At 41.7% G+C, this 23,471-nt stretch overlaps 1 protein-coding gene across 10 annotated transcripts in view; it reads right to left on the bottom strand.

Annotated features, from left to right (window-relative positions):
• The window catches only part of atp2b2 (ATPase plasma membrane Ca2+ transporting 2), a 249,752-nt gene that overhangs the window by 174,418 nt on the left and 51,863 nt on the right, over positions 1-23,471 (bottom strand). For 3 of the 10 annotated variants that reach the window (XM_077202584.1, XM_077202586.1, XM_077202578.1), the window contains exon 1: positions 561-956. The exons of 3 other annotated variants lie outside the window; for them this stretch is intronic. The gene's annotated coding sequence lies outside the window, so the exon portion shown is untranslated. Of the gene's footprint in view, positions 1-560; positions 957-1,041; positions 1,163-23,471 lie in introns of those variants that run through there. 4 more of the 10 variants (XM_077202576.1, XM_077202582.1, XM_077202583.1 and 1 more) reach the window with 2 other exon arrangements.

The following is a 23,471-nucleotide window of genomic DNA, read 5'->3' as shown; positions in this document are numbered from 1 at the left end:
CACACACGCGGTAATGAGCGAGCATCCCGCTGCCGGCACGATGAAGGACGATCCACAGCAACTTCTGCAGTCATTACAGCAGACACAAATTTACAGCTGAGCACTTGTGCATATGACACCTACTGCACGAGATAAACGTCGTCTGAAACTTATATAACCTTTGCGTACAAAAAACGTTTTTCAACATATATATAATATTAATAACAAGTATTCTCTGTAATAGTACATGCTATATGTCCATGACATATTTCAGCAATGAAACGGTATTTATATTCCGTATATATATATATATCACTTTTTTTCAACATGTACAGTCAAACCAAACATTATTCAGACACCTTGCTATCCTAATAACATAAATGAACTATAGTGTCCTGTACCCACTAGTAAAAAAATATAAAAAATTATATATGGTGTCTGAATAACTTTTGGTTTGACTGTATGTTATATTAAAAACAAGTATTCTCTGTAATAGTATCCTATATGGCCAGCTATGAAAATGACACATTAATGAGGATCTACTGACTTCGGTACGGACAAGATCTCCCTCGTGTTCTTACCTAGTGCATCCAAAAACACAGTTTTGTCGCAGTGAAGCTACGACTCTGGAGGTCACCGCCATGTGTCCTCTGAACACGATCTGAGAAACCTACATCCACACAACAAACTTTACACTCATTCTGAAGCGGTCGAGCTCAACAACAGCGGCTCGGAAACTGTCCCCAGCTAAATCTGTCTGTGCTCAGGCGTATCTGAGGGCACCCGTGCAAGAGAGCTTTGACATAATCCCATTCAACTGTAACTGGAGCTTCCAATGGTTGAGAAAACAGCCGTGACACACTGGTCAGGAGATCATTTAAGACAGCATGAAACCCAATGCGTCCCCACCTGCCAGCGTGCCAACCTTCTGCGTGTGAAGGACACATGCGCTTCAGCACAGCTGCTCCGTGTTCCCCAACGCCACACTGGAGATTGCCGACACAAACATGCATTAACTGTAAAATGAAGCGGTTTCTAGTAGCAGAGGGGAGTTTTACTTACTGAACCAGACGATCATGTCAAATCCACAATGCCGTGAGTCTCAGAGAAGAGTAATCACCCTTCAGCATCTGTACTGAAAAAACGGTAACACAGACTCAACCGTACTTCACAACACACTGACGGAGAGAGAGAGAGAGAGAGAGAGAGAGAGAGAGAGAGAGAGAGAGAGAGAGAGAGAGATGCAAAGAAAGGAGAGTGAGGTGAAGGGAGGGGGTGAACCCTGCAGAACACAGAAAGAGAAAGAGACATGGGAATGGGAAAATGAGATAGATAGATAGATAGATAGATAGATAGATAGATAGATAGATAGATAGATAGATAGATAGATAGATAGATAGATAGACAGATAGATAGATAGGATTTGTATAGCGCTTTTCACAATACACATAATTTCAAAGCAGCTTTACAGAAAATGCACGAGTTGACATTATAATTTACAGTGATCTGTTATCAGAGGAGACTGTTTTAGTTGTGTATATCAGAAATGTACATATACAAATCACAGTTAGCTAAATCTATTAATTTAAACAATGTAATAATTTAAGTCAGAATCAAGAGCTGATTGAAGCAATGAATACATGTTTTTTTAACAAATGATTCAACTCCATCAATCCATCAGTGTTGAAGAGTATAGCCAACGAGTAGTGACGCTACTGACTTAACTACATTTTTCAGTGGCTTGACAGAAGCTTTCCAGTAGCGAACTACTTTTTCAGCAAGAAACGGTTTAGCGCAACCAAAAGCTATTCCGGTTTGCGTTCCGAGGATCAAAACCATTAAAGTCTTATTAGATCACAATGTAACATTTATTTTATGACGCATTCTTACAGTTCACTGAGAAGAGATCGTCTGATGATCATATAGGCTAAAGGACGAACAGGAATTAGTTGATATTTCATGACATTCAAGACTTCAAGAACATACATGTGAATAATAGCCTTTTTAAATGAATTATTTGGCTTTATTGCACTTTTATCAAATGTCTATGACTGATTAAATTACAATGATGTCCCGCCATAGTTTTATTTTGCACCTAAAATATCACTATTGTTGTGTTTTGCTCCATTGCTTTGGCAAAGTATCTGTCAATCAAATAAACAACTAAATCGAGATATAGCCTGGTGCACTTCACTCTGACTAAAGAGGTTAACTAATGAACCTTATTATAAAGTGCTACCGAAATTCCTTATATTTGTATTTTTTGTATCATGGAATATATATGTGATTGTTTAGCAGTTGTGTCATCATATCTGTCATGTTCAGCCTAGGTCCTTTATCGTGGACTTTTAGTTTGTTTTCATGTTCATCATGTGTTTCTTCAGTTTCCCCGGTCCTCATTATCAGTTCATATGTGACAGCTGTGTTCTATTAATCATCATTTGTGTTTGATATATATATATTTATATGTCCCTCATAATTATTCTCTGTCCGATCACCGTATGTGTGTTGCTCGACCTGTTTGCCTGTCTTCTGGATTGTAAATAAATGTTTGTGTTGGAAATGATCTTCTTCATCTGCTTTCCTGCAACCCACGTGACAATATTGAACTGATCATGTCCTCATGACCCACAGACGGGATGAGTGTGTGTTCTGCTGCAGGACAGATGGAGTGTGTGCCTGTGAATCGGGACGCCCCCGCATATCAATACTGCAGTGCAGCAAAGCCCTCAAGAGATAGAGATACAGAGAGGACAGACTCAAACATGTGCGTCTAACATCAGCACCGGGGCTCAATGTGTCCATGTGTGTGTGAAAAAACACTGCGTTCACATTTCAAATAGTTCAAAAGAATAAAAGCCGGCACACAATACTCAGATCTTCAAAATCTACCAATGTCTTAATTCAGAAGCCATAAAAATACTAAAGTGCTCATAGCAAAAAAAGTGTTAGGCCAAGACTCCGACTTAAGTAGAGGTTTAGAGGTAACAAAATATGCTCTAAGAATGTTAGCTAATATTTTCATTAAAGTCCCCCAGTAGTCAATAATTGTATCCCTTAAATCTCATCTTTGATCACCAAAATGACATATTTAAATGTTTTTTCCTTGTAAAGAAATGTCTTCATGCCTTAAAATATCTTGAATGTAACTTGACACCCTTGCCTCAATAAGAGTTGCGCGGTTCTATGGACATGCAAATGAGCCCCGCCTCCACTCACTCACTCAGCTCAGAGATCCACTCGTTGACGATCACACGTTGTGATGTGGGCGTGCACCTGAGACCCGCAGTGACAGCTGCTGTCAAACTAGCTAAAATGGAGTGACGCAAGTAGCTTTGCAACAGAGCGGTCATTTGAAGTCGAGAACTTTTCTCCCCCACCTTCACCTGAAGTGGAGGAGGGTGAATTGTCTGTGGACACCAGCTCAAACTGCGGTCTTGACTCCCGCATCTCGATCGGCATCCGATTATTCTTATATTCAGTCATTTTGAGGTAATTTTTTCCAGGATTATTATTACTATTACGTTCATTATATTTTGCTGCTATGTGAAAAAAATAATCAGCAAATCGCGCCGGCGCGTTTGTCGACACCAGAGGATTAATTAACTTTAGCCTAATAAGAAGGAACATAAATTGTGATTAAAAATATATGCTCACTCACATCATGACGCCGCTGCGGTGGTGGAGTTCATGCAGGAACAGCAGCGTTTGGCAGCGCGAGCTGTGGGGAGAAGCCCATTTCCACCTCCATTGCATTGGAGAAGCAATCCCACGTAAAATGCAGGTTGCACACTGGAGCGATATGCGAATAACTATATAAATGCTATGCTAACTAGATGCTAATATATACAGTATCTATCCTTAACGTTTTTCAATACTCGTAATTCCGACTCCTGACTCGCTACAGTAGTTTTGACGGAACCAGATGCTTTTATACCAGGGGTGCCAAGGGCGTGGTGAGTTCGCACCAAGGGCGTGACAGAGAGACGTCAGAGAGTATTCTACGTCAGAGAGTACCCCTACTGCAGGAGCTTTCCGTTTAACCTGAAGAGGGCAGCACTCGGACGTTTTTACACCATATATATGAAAATTAAAACACTTTATACACAAATGTCAAAAAATGTACTCGAATCAATGAACAGCATTTATGAAGCTCCATTCTTACAGATAAGTAACTAAAAAAAGTTGTTTTAGTGTTTAGTTACTCTTTAAACAATCATATGACACAAAGACATAAATATGTCATTCAACATACAATACTGTACAATTTGAACTGTCCTCCTTCGCTGGGTGACCCTTCAGCGTGATGACGTAGTTCCCGGTGCGTTGCAGATCAGCTCAATCCGAACAATTGTAGTTAAAAAGAATTATTTTTTTTTGTTGTTGAAAATGACCGATCGTTTCGCTATGTAATACCCTCTTCGTCAGCTGCGATCGTGCACAGACTGTGTTGAAGCACATCAAAGATCTCTTGAAACTGCATTGATTTGGACTTAAAAACATTGGTTACCATTGAAGTCCATTATTCAAAGAAAAATACAGAAATGTTTTCCTCAAAAAACTTATTTTCTCTTCCACTGAGGAAAGAAAGACATGGATATCTTGGATGGCATTGGGGTAAGTAAATTATTAGGAAATATTCATTTTGAGGTTAACTAATCCTTTAATGCCACATGAATGATGTATAAGCAATGGTTTTGTGCTGACGTTGTGAGAACATTATTAAAGACCAGTTAACTTTGAAAGAACGTTCACTTAACGTTACACAGAACGTGTTTTTTAATTGTTTTAACCCTTATGTTGTGTTCGGATCATTTTGACGCAAAGAGGATTTTCCCGTACCCGAAAATGCTAGTTAATGTTTTTGCGTTGGACAAAAATTGACTGACTTTACTGAGGCCTACGATTTATCAGTTCCAAAAATGAATGCAAAACCTGTACTAACTTAAAAGAAAACAAGCTGAAAAAAAAATGTAATGCAATATTTGGTGATAAGGTAGCATAAGAGATTTATCAGCAATTTTTTAGCAGGCCGGTGATTTTTAACCGGGAACACCACGAGTGTTATAGCGTTTTCAACACAGCACAAGGGTTAAACATACACTAGACAGATGTTGGACTGCTGTATTCACGTCTTTTGGAGTTTCTTGCACATGACACACTTAAGTGCTCAAGTTAAAGCAAGATCACCCTTTAAAGAACGTGTCTCTAGAGCTTTGCCGTTCTATTAACTGCAGAAACGCGTTCTCTATGAACGGCTAATGCTATACAATCTAAAACTAATACAATCTGTGAATCCCGTTTGACCTCCTCACCTGAGATCAGTCAGCTAATCATCTTACATTAATGGACTGTCATTATCATTAAATCATTTAGCTCTCAGAAAGAACAATAGGAAAAATAATTATAAATCCACTAATCCAAATGATTTTTCCGTGGCCTCTGGCTTCAACAATGGCACATGTTCCTCATGTCACAGGCTATTATTGGAGAGCGAGATGAATGTTATTTATCGTGAGGCTGATTTGAGCTGCACCTCGACACATTTCAGCTGAATCATACAGCGCTGGGCTAAATTAGGATCTCAGCTTCACATCTCCTGCTCAACACACCCACATGTGAAGCATCAGAGACGTGAGCTGAACGCAAGAAAACTCAATCCAACACAAGACACTGAAGACAGATGTGCACAAGTACGGTCCCGGCGATGCATAACCAATCCTGTTTGTGAATCAGTGCATGTGTGACGCTCTAAAACCACAGAGACAACGCTCAAAGATACAATAAATCATATCAACACATTATAGCACACACATTGACCTTTTGTGACTTTACCAGTAGTGGGGAGTGTTGTCACGTTATGGGGTTAGTTGTCACAATGGAATCCACTAATAAACAACATAATAAAAATAATATAGTCTTTTCAGCTAACTTTATATACCTTAAAGTTGGTATCAGTAACATTATTCTTACTGACCCCAACTTTTAGGTAGCACCACAACTATGATAATAATCATAAATGTTTCTTGATCACCAAATCATCATATTATACTGATTTCTGAAGGATCATGTGACACTGAAGACTGGAGTAATGATGCTGAAAATTCAGCTTTGATCACAGGAATAAATTACACTTTACAATGTATTCACATAGAAACCAGCTATTCTGAATTGTAATAATAATTCACAAAATGACTGTTTTACTGTATTTTAGATCAAGTAAATGCAGCCTTGTTGAGCATAAGAGACTTATTTTATCAAAAACATAAAAAAAACGAACCAAATCTAAACTTTATATATTGGTCAACAAATGTTGTAATTAATAATAATTAATATTGCATAAATTAATAATAAAAATATGTGACCATTTGCCCCATCCAAATTATATGCGTGTATAAATAAATATATAAAATAAATATATATAAATAATAAAAAATTTTATATATATATATATATTGTCAAGTTAAATGAAATGGTGCACTTATGTTTGCAATTTTGATTTTTACAGAAAATGTTTAAAAAATGTTTGTTCATGAATATTCTGTGAAGTATTTATAAAATCTGGTTAAAATCTAATTTTTTATTTATTTAATTGTTTATTGAGATCTTTAAATATATTTTTAACGATTTAGGTCGTCACGTCATTTGGACCTACCACTCATCATGTGGTGTGACCAATAGTTGCAATAACTGTATAAAATAAAATATGTCATTGCTGTGGCTGAAATATGAATCAATGATACAGTATGCTAAAGTTAATGGTATTTTTTAAAACATTTTTATCAGTTTTATGTGATTTACAGAAAAAAAGAAGTCTGTTAACTACATTTAAGATGATCATTTTGAAATTATAGAACAAAAATATGAGATAAAAAAATACTTTATCTGATTATCTCTAAACAGTTTCTTTACTGAGAACTTGTAAAAAAAAATGTTAAGCATTTTAAGGAAATTAATACATTTTAAGATAAATCACGGTCGCACCACATGCCATTTTTTAAGGCTACGGCCAATTCATGAATTCATTTGTATTTTAATATTGGCCTGTTGAAAATCATTATACTACATTGACCCATATATGTGTGTGTCTTTGTGTGTGTGTGTGTGTGTGTGTGTGTGTGTGTGTGTGTGTGTGTGTGTGTGTGTGTGTGTGTGTGTGTGTGTGTGTGTGTGTGTGTGTGTGTGTGTGTGTGTGTGTGTGTGTGTGTGTGTGTGTGTGTGTGTGTGTGTGTGTGTGTGTGTGTGTGTGTGTGTGTGTGTGTGTGTGTGTGTGTCTATGTTTGTTAATAGCAGCTTTCTAGGGATGGCATCCTAGCTAAATAGTGTTATAATCATAATAATGTCATATTAATCAAACAAGCACAGAACATACATATACTTCAGATCAGTAAATTAGTTTAAAACTTTGATTCCTTCGAATCAATGCTTAAGCATGCAAAGCACTGCATTTTAAACGTGTATGTTTTAGTAAGAATAATGAAACATTGCTGGAAGGTGAATCATACTAAATGCTTTATATTTAAAGTTTCTCAGAAGTAGCTCATACTCACACTAATGCACAGAGACAATCGACACGAACCAACGCAGAAGAGTCTCTGCACGAGGTCACGCCAGTAGCTATTAGCCTTTTACACACCGCAAACTCAACAGCTTCACCAGAGTGTGTTAGTTTTTTAGTTAATTGGAGAGAGTCCTAAAGACTGTTACCCTTCCCTGAACCCTGAACCGCACACGTACGTCACGCTGACCACGACACATTTAACACTAGAATCCATTGAGACGGGGCTTGATATCACGCTTTTACAGATACAATTATTAACAAAATGAGACATCTTCTAAAAAAAAGTCAGAAAACGAATACGGCTAAAATGAAAACTATTAGCTGAGGTGACGTGCCGCTAACAGACAGCAGACATGCGGCTAGTAGTGACATCAGCTCAATCCACATGTCACTCAAGTGGCCACGCTCTTAATTATGCAGAACTTTAAGGCTTAAAGGGGCATTCGGCAACTCTAGCTATTTCTTCTCTGATTTTTACTTTTGTTGTCGCATGTTTTCTCAGCGAGCTCCCCCTACAGCTGTGATGCGATTATATTTCACAACACTGTCGTAAAAAAACTCACTTGCGGCCCCTCCTCCCCCTTTTCTACCGCTGCGCATGTGCATTTGTTATTATCGGAGCCGGCCAGCTTTATCGCGTGGAGTGTCTACCGAGCTGGCTAATACATCATACACATTGAGGGCGCCGTGTGTGTTTATGTCGAATTGCCGTAAAGCAGTTTGTGTTTCTCGCTCGTTCTCGCTTCTCACGAGACTTCCTATTTCCAACTTACCGGGACGTTAATCCTCATGTTGCAAGGTTGGTTTTCCGCCTGGGAACGTTGGGGGGAGCGGGCAAAGTCACCATTCTCACCAGAACAGGTTATTAAACCATCCAAATGATTTCTAAACGGTTTCATTAAGTTGAAATAGTTGCCGAATGCCCCTTAAATATAATTTAAACGGATGAGTTATTAAAAAAAAAATCACCCCCTCACAGTCGTAATGAAGGGCAAAATTAACTATATAGACCAAAACCACTTTTTGCACCAGACTGTAAACATGTTTTTTTCTGCTGTAAATTGTGAATTTAAACATGCGGGTCTATGGGATTAACTCTCTTTTGCAGACTGACTCTAGTCGCCAGTCGATGAACTGCAGTTTCAGTCACTTCAGTGCTGGATTCAAAACAGGAAGGTCTCCGTTTGGTTAAAACTAGGGATGCTCCGATCAGGATTTTTGCAGCCGATACCGATAGCCGATTTCTTGTCATGGTGATCGGCCGATACCAATCCCGATACCAATGCTTAATATACTTAATATAAGACAAAGATAAATACAAACAAAATGGAGCAGTCTGATGCAGCCCACAAGGTTAAATTAAACATTGTCAAAGAGTAAACTTTGGAGGACAACATAAACATTTAATCACCTAAAATAGAGAAGTCTGATCTAACTTAAACCTTGTCCAATACAAGTCTGAGCAGGACAAAAATTAAATAAATAAATAAACTCCTAAAAGAACAAATTGGAGTAGTTTGATGCTACTCATTAGAAGGGATGGGCATTTCAAGCAAAAATAATATTCGAAGATAGCTGGGTATTATTCGAAAATCGCACCCCTCCCCCATATGCACGCACACATGCATGTATAGGCCACACACGAGAAAAGCGGAGTGTTCTGACGTTTAAATATAACTTAAAAAACGTAAATATTTCATATTTGTTTTATATAATATAATTTTCTTTTTTTGGTTTCATCTATGTTGATTATATGAAAAAGAACCCGCATGAGATAGATCATAAGATGCCCAATATATCAGGAGACGAGTGTGTCAGACATGATTTCGACCACTTAATGTAGTTTTGTTTTGTAGAAAGCCTTTCTTTAAAGTGAATTTCGTTTTGTAAAAAACTGTATCTTAATTTCAATCAATGTTTCATCAAACAATTGGCTGGATTTAATAAATAAGAAGCGAAATATAGCAGACAATATAGGATACGGAGGCACCTATATTATTATCACAACATGTTAAAAGCAATGCCCTAATTCATGCTATGTTAAATCATGCTTGCGACATGCTAAAAAAATACTAGCAACATGTTAAAACATTTTAGGTTTTGCTAATTCATGCTAGAAACATGCTGACACCATGTTATATTATGTTTGCATGTTAAAATATGTTAGCATTTTGTTAATTCGTTAAGAAAACTGTAAATGTAAACAAATGTATTAAATCAAGCTACAAAAATACTTGCAATTTTAAATTATGCTTGCAAAGATACAACATGCTAGCAATGCTAATTCATGGTAGAAACATTTTAACAAAATGCTAAATCGTGTTAGTGACATGTTAATACATCGTAACAAAATCATGCTAGCAAACATGCAAGCAACGTGCTAAATCATGTTAGAAACCTGCTATCAACATGCTAAGACATGTGCTAAATCATGCTACAAACATGTTAGCACTGTGCTGATTAACGCTAGAAACATGTTAACAACATGCTTAAAATGTGCTAGCAATGAGCTAAAGCATCTGTTTTTCTGTGCTGGCTTCAAAATCGTCATACTTTAAGCTTTTAGTTAGGCTTCCTCAAGCCAACATTAAAGTTTGTGTTGACAAATTTTTTTCGATCTATTTGCACTGAAGGTTCAGTTACACTGTTATATTTCCATACGTACTGTACCTGAAGAGAGGATATGAACACAAGGCACATATTAACACACCATTAACACACGTCTGGATTATTTAATCCTTACTAATATAGCTTTCATTGTATCTGCTGTTGACAAAACATCAGCATCTGTATGATTTTCCGTCCCTCTCTCATGTCGAAAAAGTCATTAAAATGAATGCTACTGTGCTGTGAAGACAGTTTTACTGCTCTAATGAATTGCATCGATGAGGGCCAGGGTTGCAAACACAAAAATACCTCAAACAATCAACAGCATTTACTCTGGTAGCACTTGACCTCTGACCCGTGTAACTCAGACTATCCGACGTTCAAGGACTCCAGAGGCATGACTGCAAGATGGATGGGTGCATTTCCCTCCCAAGGACAGTTTTAAAATTCATTGAATTCATACAGTTGCCTTGACCCTTTCTGGAGACATTTCCACTCAATCGCTGGGATTCTGAGCTTATGTTAGTAGCACATACGTAACTAGTACTTATTCTCTATTATGCATTTCTCAAAAGCATCATCGATGTAGTATGTAAAAACATTTGTGAATTAACAAGTGCCTCAGATCACTTAGCCTAAGTTAATTATGTGTAAGGAATAATTAATCAATAAAAGTTTCGCCAAAACCATATGATGATATTGATCATGATCATGTGATTCTTTTCCAAAGTGACATTGAAGAAGAACTGACGTTGTGAAAAAGAAGTGCACTTAATTGTATTGAATGCATATGGTGACGCATTGCTGCCACATACATATTATTTTTTCCACACAGTTATTTCGTAATAATGAGATATGTCATTTTACAGGCATATTTTCTCGTAATAGCTAGATGTTATGTCATGTACGGTTTTTGAGCCACGGGTCGGATCCTTTTTTGGATCAGCAAAAAAAAAAAAAAAATATATATATATATATATATATGTAACTTTGCTTTTTTCATTTATTACTTAAAGCTCACTTGAAGTTCTTTGATACCAATTTACAAAATCTACTTACCTAACTGATAAAGTTCAAACATTATAAAAAAACAAGTGAACAGTCAGTAATAAAATTAGAACAAATACACAAATTACAAGCAGAGATCAATACTGAATAACAAAGTTACAAAGTCAGTATATTTTTTATATAAACAGTATATTCAGGTTGTCTACATTAATGACACAGACAACGGTATAAATATTAAATGTCTGCTGTCACTTTAAGACCAAATGAACGGACCGCATGGATCTTTCTCAACTGTTCACTTATGACATAACCCGAGAGATACTTGCTGAAATGCTGTTTAGGCGAGTTTTTTAACATTATTTTGTGTGCATGTGTCCGTTCATATATATATTACGGTGACGCATTGCTGCCACATACAGGTCCTTCTCAAAGAATTAGCATATTGTGATAAAGTTAATTATTTTCCATAATGTAATGATAAAAATTTAACTTTCATATATTTTTGATTCATTGCACACAAACTGAAATATTTCAGGTCTTTTATTGTTTTAATACTGATGATTTTGGCATCCAGCTCATGAAAACCCCAAATTCCTATCTCAAAAAATTAGCATATTTCATCCGACCAATAAAAGAAGTGTTTTTAATACAAAAAAAGTCAACCTTCAAATAATTATGTTTAGTTATGCACTCAATACTTGGTCAGGACTCCTTTTGCAGAAATGACTGCTTCAATGCGGCGTGGCATGGAGGCAATCAGCCTGTGGCACTGCTGAGGTGTTATGGAGGCCCAGGATGCTTCGATAGCGGCCTTAAGCTCATCCAGAGTGTTGGGTCTTGCGTCTCTCAACTTTCTCTTCACAATATCCCACAGATTCTCTATGGGGTTCAGGTCAGGAGAGTTGGCAGGCCAATTGAGCACAGTAATACCATGGTCAGTAAATCATTTACCAGTGGTTTTGGCACTGTGAGCAGGTGCCAGGTCGTGCTGAAAAATGAAATCTTCATCTCCATAAAGCTTATCAGCAGATGGAAGCATGAAGTGCCCCAAAATCTCCTGATAGCTAGCTGCATTGACCCTGCCCTTGATAAAACACAGTGGACCAACACCAGCAGCTGACATGGCACCCCAGACAATCACTGACTGTGGGTACTTGACACTGGACTTCAGGCATTTTGGCATTTCCTTCTCCCCAGTCTTCCTCCAGACTCTGGCACCTTGATTTCCAAATGACATGCAAAATTTGCTTTCATCCGAAAAAAGTACTTAGGACCACTGAGCAACAGTCCAGTGCTGCTTCTCTGTAGCCCAGGTCAGGCGCTTCTGCCGCTGTTTCTGGTTCAAAAGTGGCTTGACCTGGGGAATGCGGCACCTGTAGCCCATTTCCTGCACACGCCTGTGCACGGTGGCTCTGGATGTTTCTACTCCAGACTCAGTCCACTGCTTCCGCAGGTCCCCCAAGGTCTGGAATCGGTCCTTCTCCACAATCTTCCTCAGGGTCCGGTCACCTCTTCTCGTTGTGCAGCGTTTTTGCCACACTTTTTCCTTCCCACAGACTTCCCACTGAGGTGCCTTGATACAGCACTCTGGGAACAGCCTATTTGTTCAGAAATTTCTTTCTGTGTCTTAACCTCTTGCTTGAGGGTGTCAATGATGGCCTTCTGGACAGCACCTCAGGAATCTTTTGCAGGTGTTTAGAGTTAATTAGTTGATTCAGATGATTAGGTTAATAGCTCGTTTAGAGACCCTTTTCATGATATGCTAATTTTTTGAGATAGGAATTTTTGGGTTAACCTGCGGCGATCCGGCGAGAGAGAAGCCTTTATATCCTTTTCTGCTACTTCTGTGTGTTCGCCGTCGCGACACTCTAGAAGCTGAAAGATCAAATTTTCTACGAGGCCAAAGGGTGCCTGAACCGAGCGAGCCCATGCCGGCCCAGTCCCAGCATGCTTCACTCTCTCCTCGCAAGACCCCCTCACCAGTGCTTTTCTTGCAAACGGATCTATTCCCCTCCTCTCAAGCGGCAGGTCTCGTTTCGTTTGCCGCACCTGAGGAAAATGGCGACGACAGCCTGTCTCTGGCTGCATCTAAGGGAGAAGACTGGCTGGGCTCGACAGTTGACCCCGCCCCTCAATCCCAAGCCAGCAGGGCGAGCAGCGAGCAGGGACGCTGAACCTATTCGCGCCCTCACTAAAGCTGTCAAAGGCCTCAACATCGAGTGGTCTCCTCAGGATTCCACCAGAAGCCGTCTCGACGGGTGGTTTCTCCCGGGGCGTCAGCAGACCCCTCATCAAAGACCAGCACCCTGCTTCCCCGAGGTCTGTTCCTCTTTCCCTCTCCACTGTCGTCGCTCCTCTTTCCATGCTTCCGCTCCTTCGTGAGAGATACGAGACCGGTGCGTCGCGCAGGAGTCGCTAATTAAAATAAAATTACATATTTTCTCGTAATAAGGACATATGTTGTATCGTGATGTGTAATATGCCTTTATCAACATTAGAGAACTGACACAAAAGATGGTGTTAAAACATCATATCTCATTATCACAACATAATTGTGTGGAAAAAAATAATATATATGTGGCAGCAATGCGCCACTGTAAATGGACACTTGAAGTGTAAGCATTTTTTTAAACTGTACTTGCAGATATGATATTATTGAAATAAAAGGTCACTTATGTGTACTTAAAGAGAGCACACTTTCATGACTGTTTACACTTTGAAAAAGAGCACTTTTGTCATAATGTCAAAGTACATTTAAATAACTCATTTTGATGTGTTTGCTAACATAATATAGCACATATTAAGTACTTGATTATCATTTGAACTGTAGTGAGTTCTTATATTTAATGATATATTAACTTTAAATGTTATATCTATTTAAAAGCATGATATACAAGTTTCAATAGAAATTATATTTTAGTTTACCATAAAAGCATTAGGCAGTACACTTTAACCATATTTTAAAGACAAAAGAAGTAATAAAATGACATATAAAGATGTACTACTTAGTGCTACTTAGGTGGGTCCAAAAAGTTCAGCTAATTTCATTTAATATAAATTTAAACCATAATATGTTTTCATTAGATTTCAATTAAGATGCATTTAAGTGTCCGAAAACATTACATTCAGTTCACTATTAAGTATTTTTTTATAAGTTTTTTATAAGTTTTCAATAAGTGCACTTTATTTTCACAAGGTTGCAGCCGTCAACTTTCAAACAACAAAAAATCAACATACGCTAAAAATCTTCCCACTGCTGTGCAGTAGCTCTTAATTATCCTAATTATTATTGCGAACATTCAAACTTGGTTCATCAAGCAAATGATGACTTAAATATTCTATGTACTAGTAAACATAAAATGCAATTAAGTAATTATGAGTTATTAATGCAATTATGCAATCAACCAACAACAACAACAAAAAACAACCTGAATGCAGAGTACACATAAATTACAATATTTTATTGTGAAAGCATGACACTTTATAAAGTCTATTACTGCTTTAATCACGTCCTTTTGCTATTTGCTATTGCTGAAAGAGCAAACTCATAACTTCAGAGGATTATTCATATAATAGGAGCTAAAGAGCTTCTGTATTTGAGTATTAGTCACACATTCCACCCCGTCAATGACATAACTGAAGTATTTTTACACCGGAAATCTGAAAAAATGCCTCTAATCACAGTGCTAGCAGGTACAAAAGCTACTTTCAGTACGTTTGCTCCTTTGGGGCTTCCAGGAAAGGCATAAGGCCGATTTACTGAACACTTTTGGTTAACAGCTTGTCTAAAGCAATAGGCATCATGTGACAGGGTCACGGGCTCTCAGCACTTGGTCTATTAAACAATGCTTTGACCCTCAGATCCACCTGAACTCTGGCCAGTTGTTACAAATGGACAGGTTATAAATGCCACTGCAATTACATAACAAATGACCTCTGACTGAACAGGCACCATTTAGAAGCTCTCAAATTATAGCCTTGGGTAAAAAAACACTTCAGTTTCAGACAATAGTTTGTTCAGTAAACGTGTGATCGTTGTCTTCATCTAACGAAGTGCAGCGCAGATGTCGTTTCATTTTTTTGTCTAATACTTTGGTAATTACAGCATTTTTAAAGAGCTTACAGGACCGTGTGTACCATTCAGTTTCACAGACGTCAGAGCCCGTCTGAAGGTTCATCAAAGTGCACAATATTAAAAGTGAGGACTATAGACATACATAACAGTTGCACCATCCTCCCCCTGCAATGCTGATCTAGCCAATGAGTTTCTATTCATAATGTATTTTTTGCCTTCATGAAAACGGTAAATCCGGGCTAATCTCTCCGTCCCCCTGGGCTCGGGATTAGTGCGCTGCATTAGAGCTAGGTGGACATGCTGTACTTCAATTTCACTGGGCTTTCAATTGATTGAGCACTGAAAAATACATCATAAAACTAATATCAGAAAGTCTCTTATTAATGCCAAATATTATTTTGAATCAATGAGCAAGGTCAACTTTAGAAATCTTAGAATGGAAGAGTGAAGTTTTGTCGGCTCCTGTAACACAATGTGTTGGGTAAAGCATGGCGGGTGTCCAGAGAGATTATAAGTATGATTTAACCTTTAGCACAGTGAGATGGAAAAAAACACACACACACACACACACACACACACACACACACACACACACACACACACACACACACACACACACACACACACACACACACACACACACACACACACACACACACACACACCACTGCAAATATATATTCAGCTGCATTCAGTGTCATTCAGAGCAGCACTTCTAAAACCTTTCAGGTCAAGTACCACTTTTAAAACCAGAACATCAACACACTGATCAACACCAATGTTCTTGCTTTTCAGCACTGAGGATACATATATTTCAAACATAAAGGGATAGTTCACCCAAAAATGAAAAATAATTTCATCATTTACTCATCCTCAGGTCATTCTAAACCGGTAAGACTTATTCATCTTTAGAAACACAAATTAAGAGAGATTTCTGTTCCTCGATTGACAATCCACGTAACTACCATTTTGACGCTTCAAAAAGAGATTGTAAAACGAATCCATATGAATTGAGTGGTTTAATTAAAATTTTCTGTAGAGACTTGATCGCTTTATATGTTGAACACATTGAATTTAGGCTTTTATTCACATATAGACATTGATCTACGAACATAGACAGAATCGCAACCATACTTGCTTGACTAACACAAGAATGAACCTCATTGGTTCTTGCTGAAGCTCAAACGTGATGCGTAACACAGGAATGAACCTCATTGGTTCTTGCTGAAGCTCAAACGTGATGCGTGACACAGGAATGAACCTCATTGGTTCTTGCTGAAGCTCAAAAGTGATGCGTAACACAGGAATGAACCTCATTTGTTGTTTCTGAATCTCAAACATGATGCGTAACACAAGAATGAACCTCATTGGTTGTTGCTGAAGCTCAAACATGATGCGTAACACAGGAATGAACCTCATTGGTTGTTGCTGAAGCATAAAACATGATGCGTAATACAGGAATGAACCTCATTGGTTCTTGCTGAAGCTCAAAAGTGATGCGTAACACAGGAATGAACCTCATTGGTTGCTGCTGAAGCTCAAACGTGCAGCGTAACACGAGAATGAACCTCAATGGTTCTTGCTGAAGCTCAAACGTGATGCATAAAATGAGAATTAACCTCATTGGTTCTTGCAGAAGCTCAAACGTGATGCGTAACACGACAATGAACCTCATTGGTTCTTGCTAAAGCTCAAACATGATGCGTAACAAGAATAAACCTCATTGGTTCTCATGCTTGAGCTTCCGTTTACCATATTTGATGTGTGTGTTGATAAATGTGTATGTGCGAATAAAAGCCTAAATTCAATCTGTTCAATCTCTTTAGGAAATTTGGACTAAAGCGCTCAATTCATTAGGATTAGTTTTATGATCTCTATGTACTTTTTGAAGCATCGAAGAGGTAGTTTTGTAGACTGTCAATGGTGGGACAGAAATCTCTCAGATTTCATTAAAATATCTTGATTTGGGTTTTGAAGATGAACGAAAGTCTTACGGGTTTGGAACGACATGAGAGTGAGTAAATAATGACACACTAAAGAAAGATGAGCATGGAAAAAATCATAACAGATCCTCTTTAAATAGCCAGTTGAGTTAGTGAATCTGTGTGGAGACTCATGCGTTTCACTGCTATTGTTATTGACTAGTGACATGGAGATGTTGTGACAGCGATCACTGTCATGCCCTTGAGTAAAACACTTAACCTCAGATTACACCACAGGGACCGTGCCAGTAATTTAAGATGATGATGTGCTATGGTAACTTTATTTACAGTACAGTGTACGGAAACTGTAAGTCGTGGAAACAATTTCCCTCGGCCCTCGTCTTGTGGCAAATAAACAGTCTCCTCTGTTCTGAAGAACATGATCATGAAGTGCACTGCATTATTAAGAAGCATGTGTGGAAAATCAGGAGGTTTTTGGTGCAGGTGCATTGCTTATGCAAAACAGCACAGTGATCAATGTGACCCTCTCTCTCTCTCTCTCTCTCTCTCACACACACACACACACACACAAACACACATTTGCACAAACTTTAAACATAGTGGTGGTTATAATATAGGATAAATCACTTGTGTAAAAAGAATTCATTATATTTGGTAATCCATGGAAATTGCAAACAAGTTCTATATAAACTGTCTATAGAATCACTATGGAAATCTATAGGTTTACCAAATGATTTATTGTGTAACCATTAAATTTAGTTGGATTAAATGAACGAAAGGAGATGCCATGTGTGTTAGATGCAGGTGCATTGCTTATGAGATCAATGTGTAATGACTCTCTCTCTCACTCACTCACTCACTCACTCGCTCTCGCTCACTCTCACTCTCTCTCTCTCTCTCTCTCTCTCTCTCTCTCTCTCTCTCTCTCTCTCTCTCTCACTCACTCTCTCTCGCTCACTCTCTCTCTCTCTCTCTCTCACACTCTCTCTCCTTTCTCTTTCTCTCTCTCACACACTCTCTCACTCTCCTTTCTCTCTCTAACTCTCTCTCACTCTCCTTTCTCTCTCTCTCACTCACTCTCTCTCTCTCCTTTCTCTTTCTCTCTCTCACACACTCTCTCAATCTCTCTCTCGTTCTCTCTCTCTCTCTCACTCTTTATATCTTTCTCTCCCTCACTCTTTATATCTTTCTCTCCCTCACTCTTTATCTCTCTCTCTCTCTCTCTCTCTCTCTCTCTCTCTCTCTCTCTCTCTCTCTCTCTCTCTCTCTGCAGCACTTTCTCTGACCTTGCAGTTGAAGACGAGGATACAGTAGGAAATGAGTCCCGCCACTATTGCCCAGTTTATCAGTGATCTCGAGGGAAGCTGTCAGTCGAGTGATAGAGAAATCTCCACTGGAGAATGACAGAAAGCTCATCTCAGACATCTGTAAAACTTCACACACTGGTCTAATGATCATCCTTTTATAACAATAAGACAGAGACAGGATTTTTTGAGTGACATGGGGGTCCTTGTTAAAGAACTGCTTGTGATGAATCTTCTGTGTGACGATCATTGTGAAGAACTAGATAAGGGACGGGCAGCTTTGGTCCAAACCTGAGTCAAACACACCTGAGCGCGCCGCCTACCAGTGCGGGTATAAAGCGGAAGCAAGCGCACACACATTTGCTTTTCGCTGAGGAGCCGGACGGTGTCCAGTCCTCCGCAAAGGTACAGCAGAATGGCGACGGGATGAGACATCTCCGTTCCCTACTCCGGGAACGAGGGTTACGCACGTAACCAAGATGTTCCCTTTCGTGGGAACTCCTACGTCTCAGAGGAGTTTCCAACGAATTGGGATCCAAATAAAACGCCATGGTGCTGGCCCCTTCCAGCACCCAGCTTGGCTACCCGCCAGAGCAGTTTCTTATCGCCTTTGGCGGGAGCTAGCTAGGAAAATCACACTGCTGTTCTGCAAGACCCTCTCAGTGGATATGGATAACAGTGGGAAGCGTGCCCAACCTGTGGGAGGTAACGCAGTGGAAGCCCCTGCCCGCCCAAAGGGAGGCACTGGAATACACATGTGTACTAACCCGTGGGGTAGTGAAACACATGGCAGTCCTTGATGTAATCCCAGCCCGAGGGGTGGGAGCGTACTCAGCAAGGACGACAGAATGGTCTGTTGAGGGGATCATGGAGAAAATGGGTCGCCGAAGGGACCACTGTAGACCACCCAGTCTACACACAACTCCTACGAGAGGTAATAGATCTGGCACCGGGCGCTCCACCTCGCGTGGTGCCTAGGGGGTGATGGAGGAACTCACAAGGTTAACCGTATGTTGGGGAACCAACGGAGTAAGAAGACGCACGTATCCGTCCGAGAGGCGGGAATGGCGTAGCAAGCCGACATAGCCTAATTCCTTGCGTTACCGCGTTGTACGTAAGTTCAACACGGAGGCTATAGAATCTAGCGAACGTGTTAGGTGTCGCCCAGCCCGCAGCTCTACAGATGTCTGTCAGCGAGGCGCCTTGCGCCAAAGCCCAGGAGGAGGCAACACTCCTAGTAGACTCCAAGGCACGTCCTGGGAAGCATAAGCCCGGACGATAGCATCCACTAGCCAGTGGGCTAACCTCTGCTTGGAGACAGCCTTCCCCTTCTGCTGGCCTCCGTAAAAGATGAAGAGCTGATCTGATCAGACGGAAGCGGAGACCACCTTGACGGTTGATGTACGCAGCGGTCGCAGTGCTGTCCGTACGGACCAGTACCTGCTTGTGCAGAAGCAGCCCCTTGAGGTGGCACAAGGCCAAGCGTACTGCTTGCAACTCTAGGCAGTTGATGTGCTAATGCAGTTGAGGCCCCGTCCACAAACCTGAAACTGTTGGCACTGGACACCTAGACTAAGGGACTCCGGCCCGTAGAAACGCAGGGTCCGACCAAGGACTGAAGGTTTGGCGACAGTACGGGGTAATGTTGACCTGGAACGTAGCGCTCTGCCACTGAACTTGGGAGGCCGGCGGGCAAACTGAATTGCATAGCCAAGTCCAATGGTATGAATGAGCCAGCGGGACGGCCTCGGAAGCGCTAGCCAGGCTTCGAGAGACCGTACCAATGAGCCCAGGCGAACCACCGGCGTACCCGCGGAGGGGCAGCAAGGTGGAAGGCAGGGACCGGACTCCGGAGGCATTACTGCGGGCCAAGAGAGGGGTCTGGGTGCGCGGGGCAACACCTACCTGCTTCCACCGGGGGACAGACAACAGGGAAGGCCCGGAGGCGTTCTGCTGCTGGCTGTCCTGAGGCGAAGGAAGGAGGGGAAATGAGGAGCGAGGGCCGGAGGCATCAAGTCCTGATTTCCGCACCTCCTTGCCCAGCGGGAGACGAAAGCGATGAGGCCGTAGCGGCGTCACTGGCGTCTGAGTGCTGGGGTGAGGGGAATGAGAGCGGCGAGGCAACATGGCGGAGCACACTGTCACTCTGACCCTCTTGGACGGTGGAGACTGGGAGCGGCGAGGCACTTGGGCGACCTCGGCTGCCAGTCTCGACCCTGAGTGACCCAGAGGAAGTAGAAACTGCTCTTTTATTGAAACTTTGGGTACCAAAGTTTTGGGTAAACTTTGAGAACAGAAAGAAAAGGAAAACAAAGATTCTCCACCCAGCCCTCCTCCTGGGGAGGGAGAGGAACAGAGGTTCCCTCCCGAAGAGCAGCCACTGCGTCCCCTAGGTCGCTCGTCTCAGGGTCGCTTCCCTCTCCTCTTCCCGGGGGGTTTAGATGACTCCCGACCGGGCTGGGCAGCTCTCTTGCGGCCGGCACCCTGTTGCCTAGGGGGCTGCTGCCTAGGCTGGGCAGGGGCGGAGGCGGCAGCAGGAGGGCACCCTCGGCGACGAGCAGCCGGAGGCGCAGGCGATGGAGCAGCAGCAGGCCGTCTCCGAAGCATGATGTTTTTATTGATGACCTCCGACTGTTTCTGGGCGGCGGAGAACTGTTGGGCGTAGCTCTCAACCGCGTCGCCGAAAAGGCCACCCTGGGATATGGGGGAGTTCAGGAACCTAGACTTGTCCGACTCGCGAATATCAGCCAGGGTGAGCCAAAGATGTCGCTCCTGGACCACCAGCGTGGATATCGCCCGGCCCAGGGAACGTGCGGTGACTTTCGTCGCCCAGAGGGCGAGGTCCGTTGCCGCACGCAGCTCTTGGAGCACTGGTTCGGTACCACCCTCCTGCAGAAGCAGCTTCTCCGCATGCGCTGTAGGCCTTACTGGAAGAGAACCTACAGGCGCGGGATGGGAGCGTAGGCTTACCCCGCCAGTTGGACGCGGTCTTAGGACACAATTGCATCGCAACCGACCGTTCCGCTGGGGGGATACCTGCGTATCCCTTCACTGCCCCGCCATCGAGAGTGGTGAGGGAGGAGGAGGGAGTTGACCTGTGTCTGGACGCCAGAGGGACCATCCACGATCTCGTCACCTCGTCATGCACCTCTGGAAAGAAAGGAACCGGGGCTGGACGCAGAGAACCAGCACGAGCCGCCCCGAGATACCAATCGTCAAGCCGCGAGGGTTCGGGACACGGTGGAGGGTTCCACTCGAGCCCGACACTCACGCCAGCTCGGGAAAGCATAGCGGCCATTTCCGGTTCCGGCTCGGCTAACGTTACCGCACCTCGAAGGGGGCAACGCAGTCGAGTCGTCATCTCCGGAACATGACCGCTCTCCCTCCGATGCAGCGATCGACATCTGATCCTCCGGCTGAGCCCCGAAGGAAACGACTGAGACCACACGAGATGACCCAGCGCGCTCCTCCGAAGGCTCCAATGGCAGCAATGCGGAGGAGTGAGGAGCCTGCGGGGGTCTTTCACCCGGCTGGACATTCCTCACTGTAACCCTCAGACCACCAATGGGATTAGTTGAAGTAGCCTTCTTCTGAAGTGAACCAGAAGAAGAACTAGATCGGGGAATCTCCAAAGGGACTCCCCCTCGTTTGAGGGATCGCAGTCTTGATCTAAGCATCGCAACGGTCATGTTCCCGCAGTGAGAACATGACTCATTCACAAAGCACGAGAGACAGAGATCATGACCATCAACCGGCGGCAGATATTGACCGCATCCAGAAACACACGGATGAAACGTCATCCTGAAAAGGACACGATGTTCACCCGTGTTACTCTTTTAGAGAATGCTCTCTTAATGTGCTGAAGCACACAGGGATCAACGCGGCAACACAGGGGGAAACTCCCGCTGCGTGCACTCAACCGAATACCAGCTGTGAAAACAGGTCTTTTGAAAGATGTAGATAACGTGCAATCACAACCGGCAGCCGGGAGCTCGCGAAGATCACTGAAGCGCCGTCACACCAACACAGAGAGATCAAGGAAAAGAGCAGACTCGTTGAGCGTGAAGAAAACACTTTCTCGAAACTCATTCACTCAGAGGACACAACCGGTCGGCTCCGAAGCAAAAAGCAAATGTGTGTGCATTTGCTTCCGCTTTATACCCGCACTGGTAGGCGGCGCACGGAATGCAAATCTTGCATGCCAATATTTATTGGCTCGTTTTAGTTCACTCGAAAGCAATTGGTCTCCCTAGCGTGATCCCAATTCGTTGGAAACTCCTCCAACGAGACATAGGAATTCCCACGAAAGGGAACGCTAAATTCACCATAAATAAACTAGCCCTCTGGAACATCTGACATGCTTACCGTCCCAGTCATGGACACTGGGAATAGAGGGAAATATGTTAATCACTCGATTTATTCTTAAGGTCCCACTGAAGTGCCTTGGAACACGGAGTTTGATGCGTTGACGTAATTTCCACTGAAACAGGAAGTTAAGGCGGGACATATTTAATGGCCACTCCCCCTTTTCAAATAGCCAATAGCGTTTAGTTTATCTCACAGACTGACAGCACCATGCAAGCGAATCCAAGCACTGATGATATACTTTATCCTTATCTGGCAGCCATCTTTAGAATATTGTCTTTGAACTTCCGTTTCTGCGTTTGCTCTGTATATTTCTATGGCATTGCTGTCGAGGAGTAATTAGCTGGTGAAGTGGATTTACTTATTGTAAAGTTAACAAAAGTTATCATGAGGATTGTAATGTTTAAAGCAGTTGTCTTAACAAATGTCAGTATACAGGGATGATTTTAAATTAGCCGTTCATTCATAAACACTCAAGATCACTGTGAAAATACGAGCGCAGTGCTGAAAAGGGGCGGGGCCACATAAGGTCTATTGTAGAGATCTGAATAAATTCTAGCCATTTCATTCTTAACCAACATACAACTGGAGTAAAACTCGAGTGTTTGAGCAACCGAACACACATCTTG

This window comes from Siphateles boraxobius, unplaced genomic scaffold (assembly GCF_051911475.1).
Source record: "Siphateles boraxobius isolate OS27281-9 unplaced genomic scaffold, OSU_SipBor_1 5, whole genome shotgun sequence".
Lineage (NCBI taxonomy): Eukaryota > Metazoa > Chordata > Actinopteri > Cypriniformes > Leuciscidae > Siphateles > Siphateles boraxobius.
Note: the sequence above shows the minus strand (reverse complement) of the source record. Positions and strands in the feature narration are given on the sequence as shown.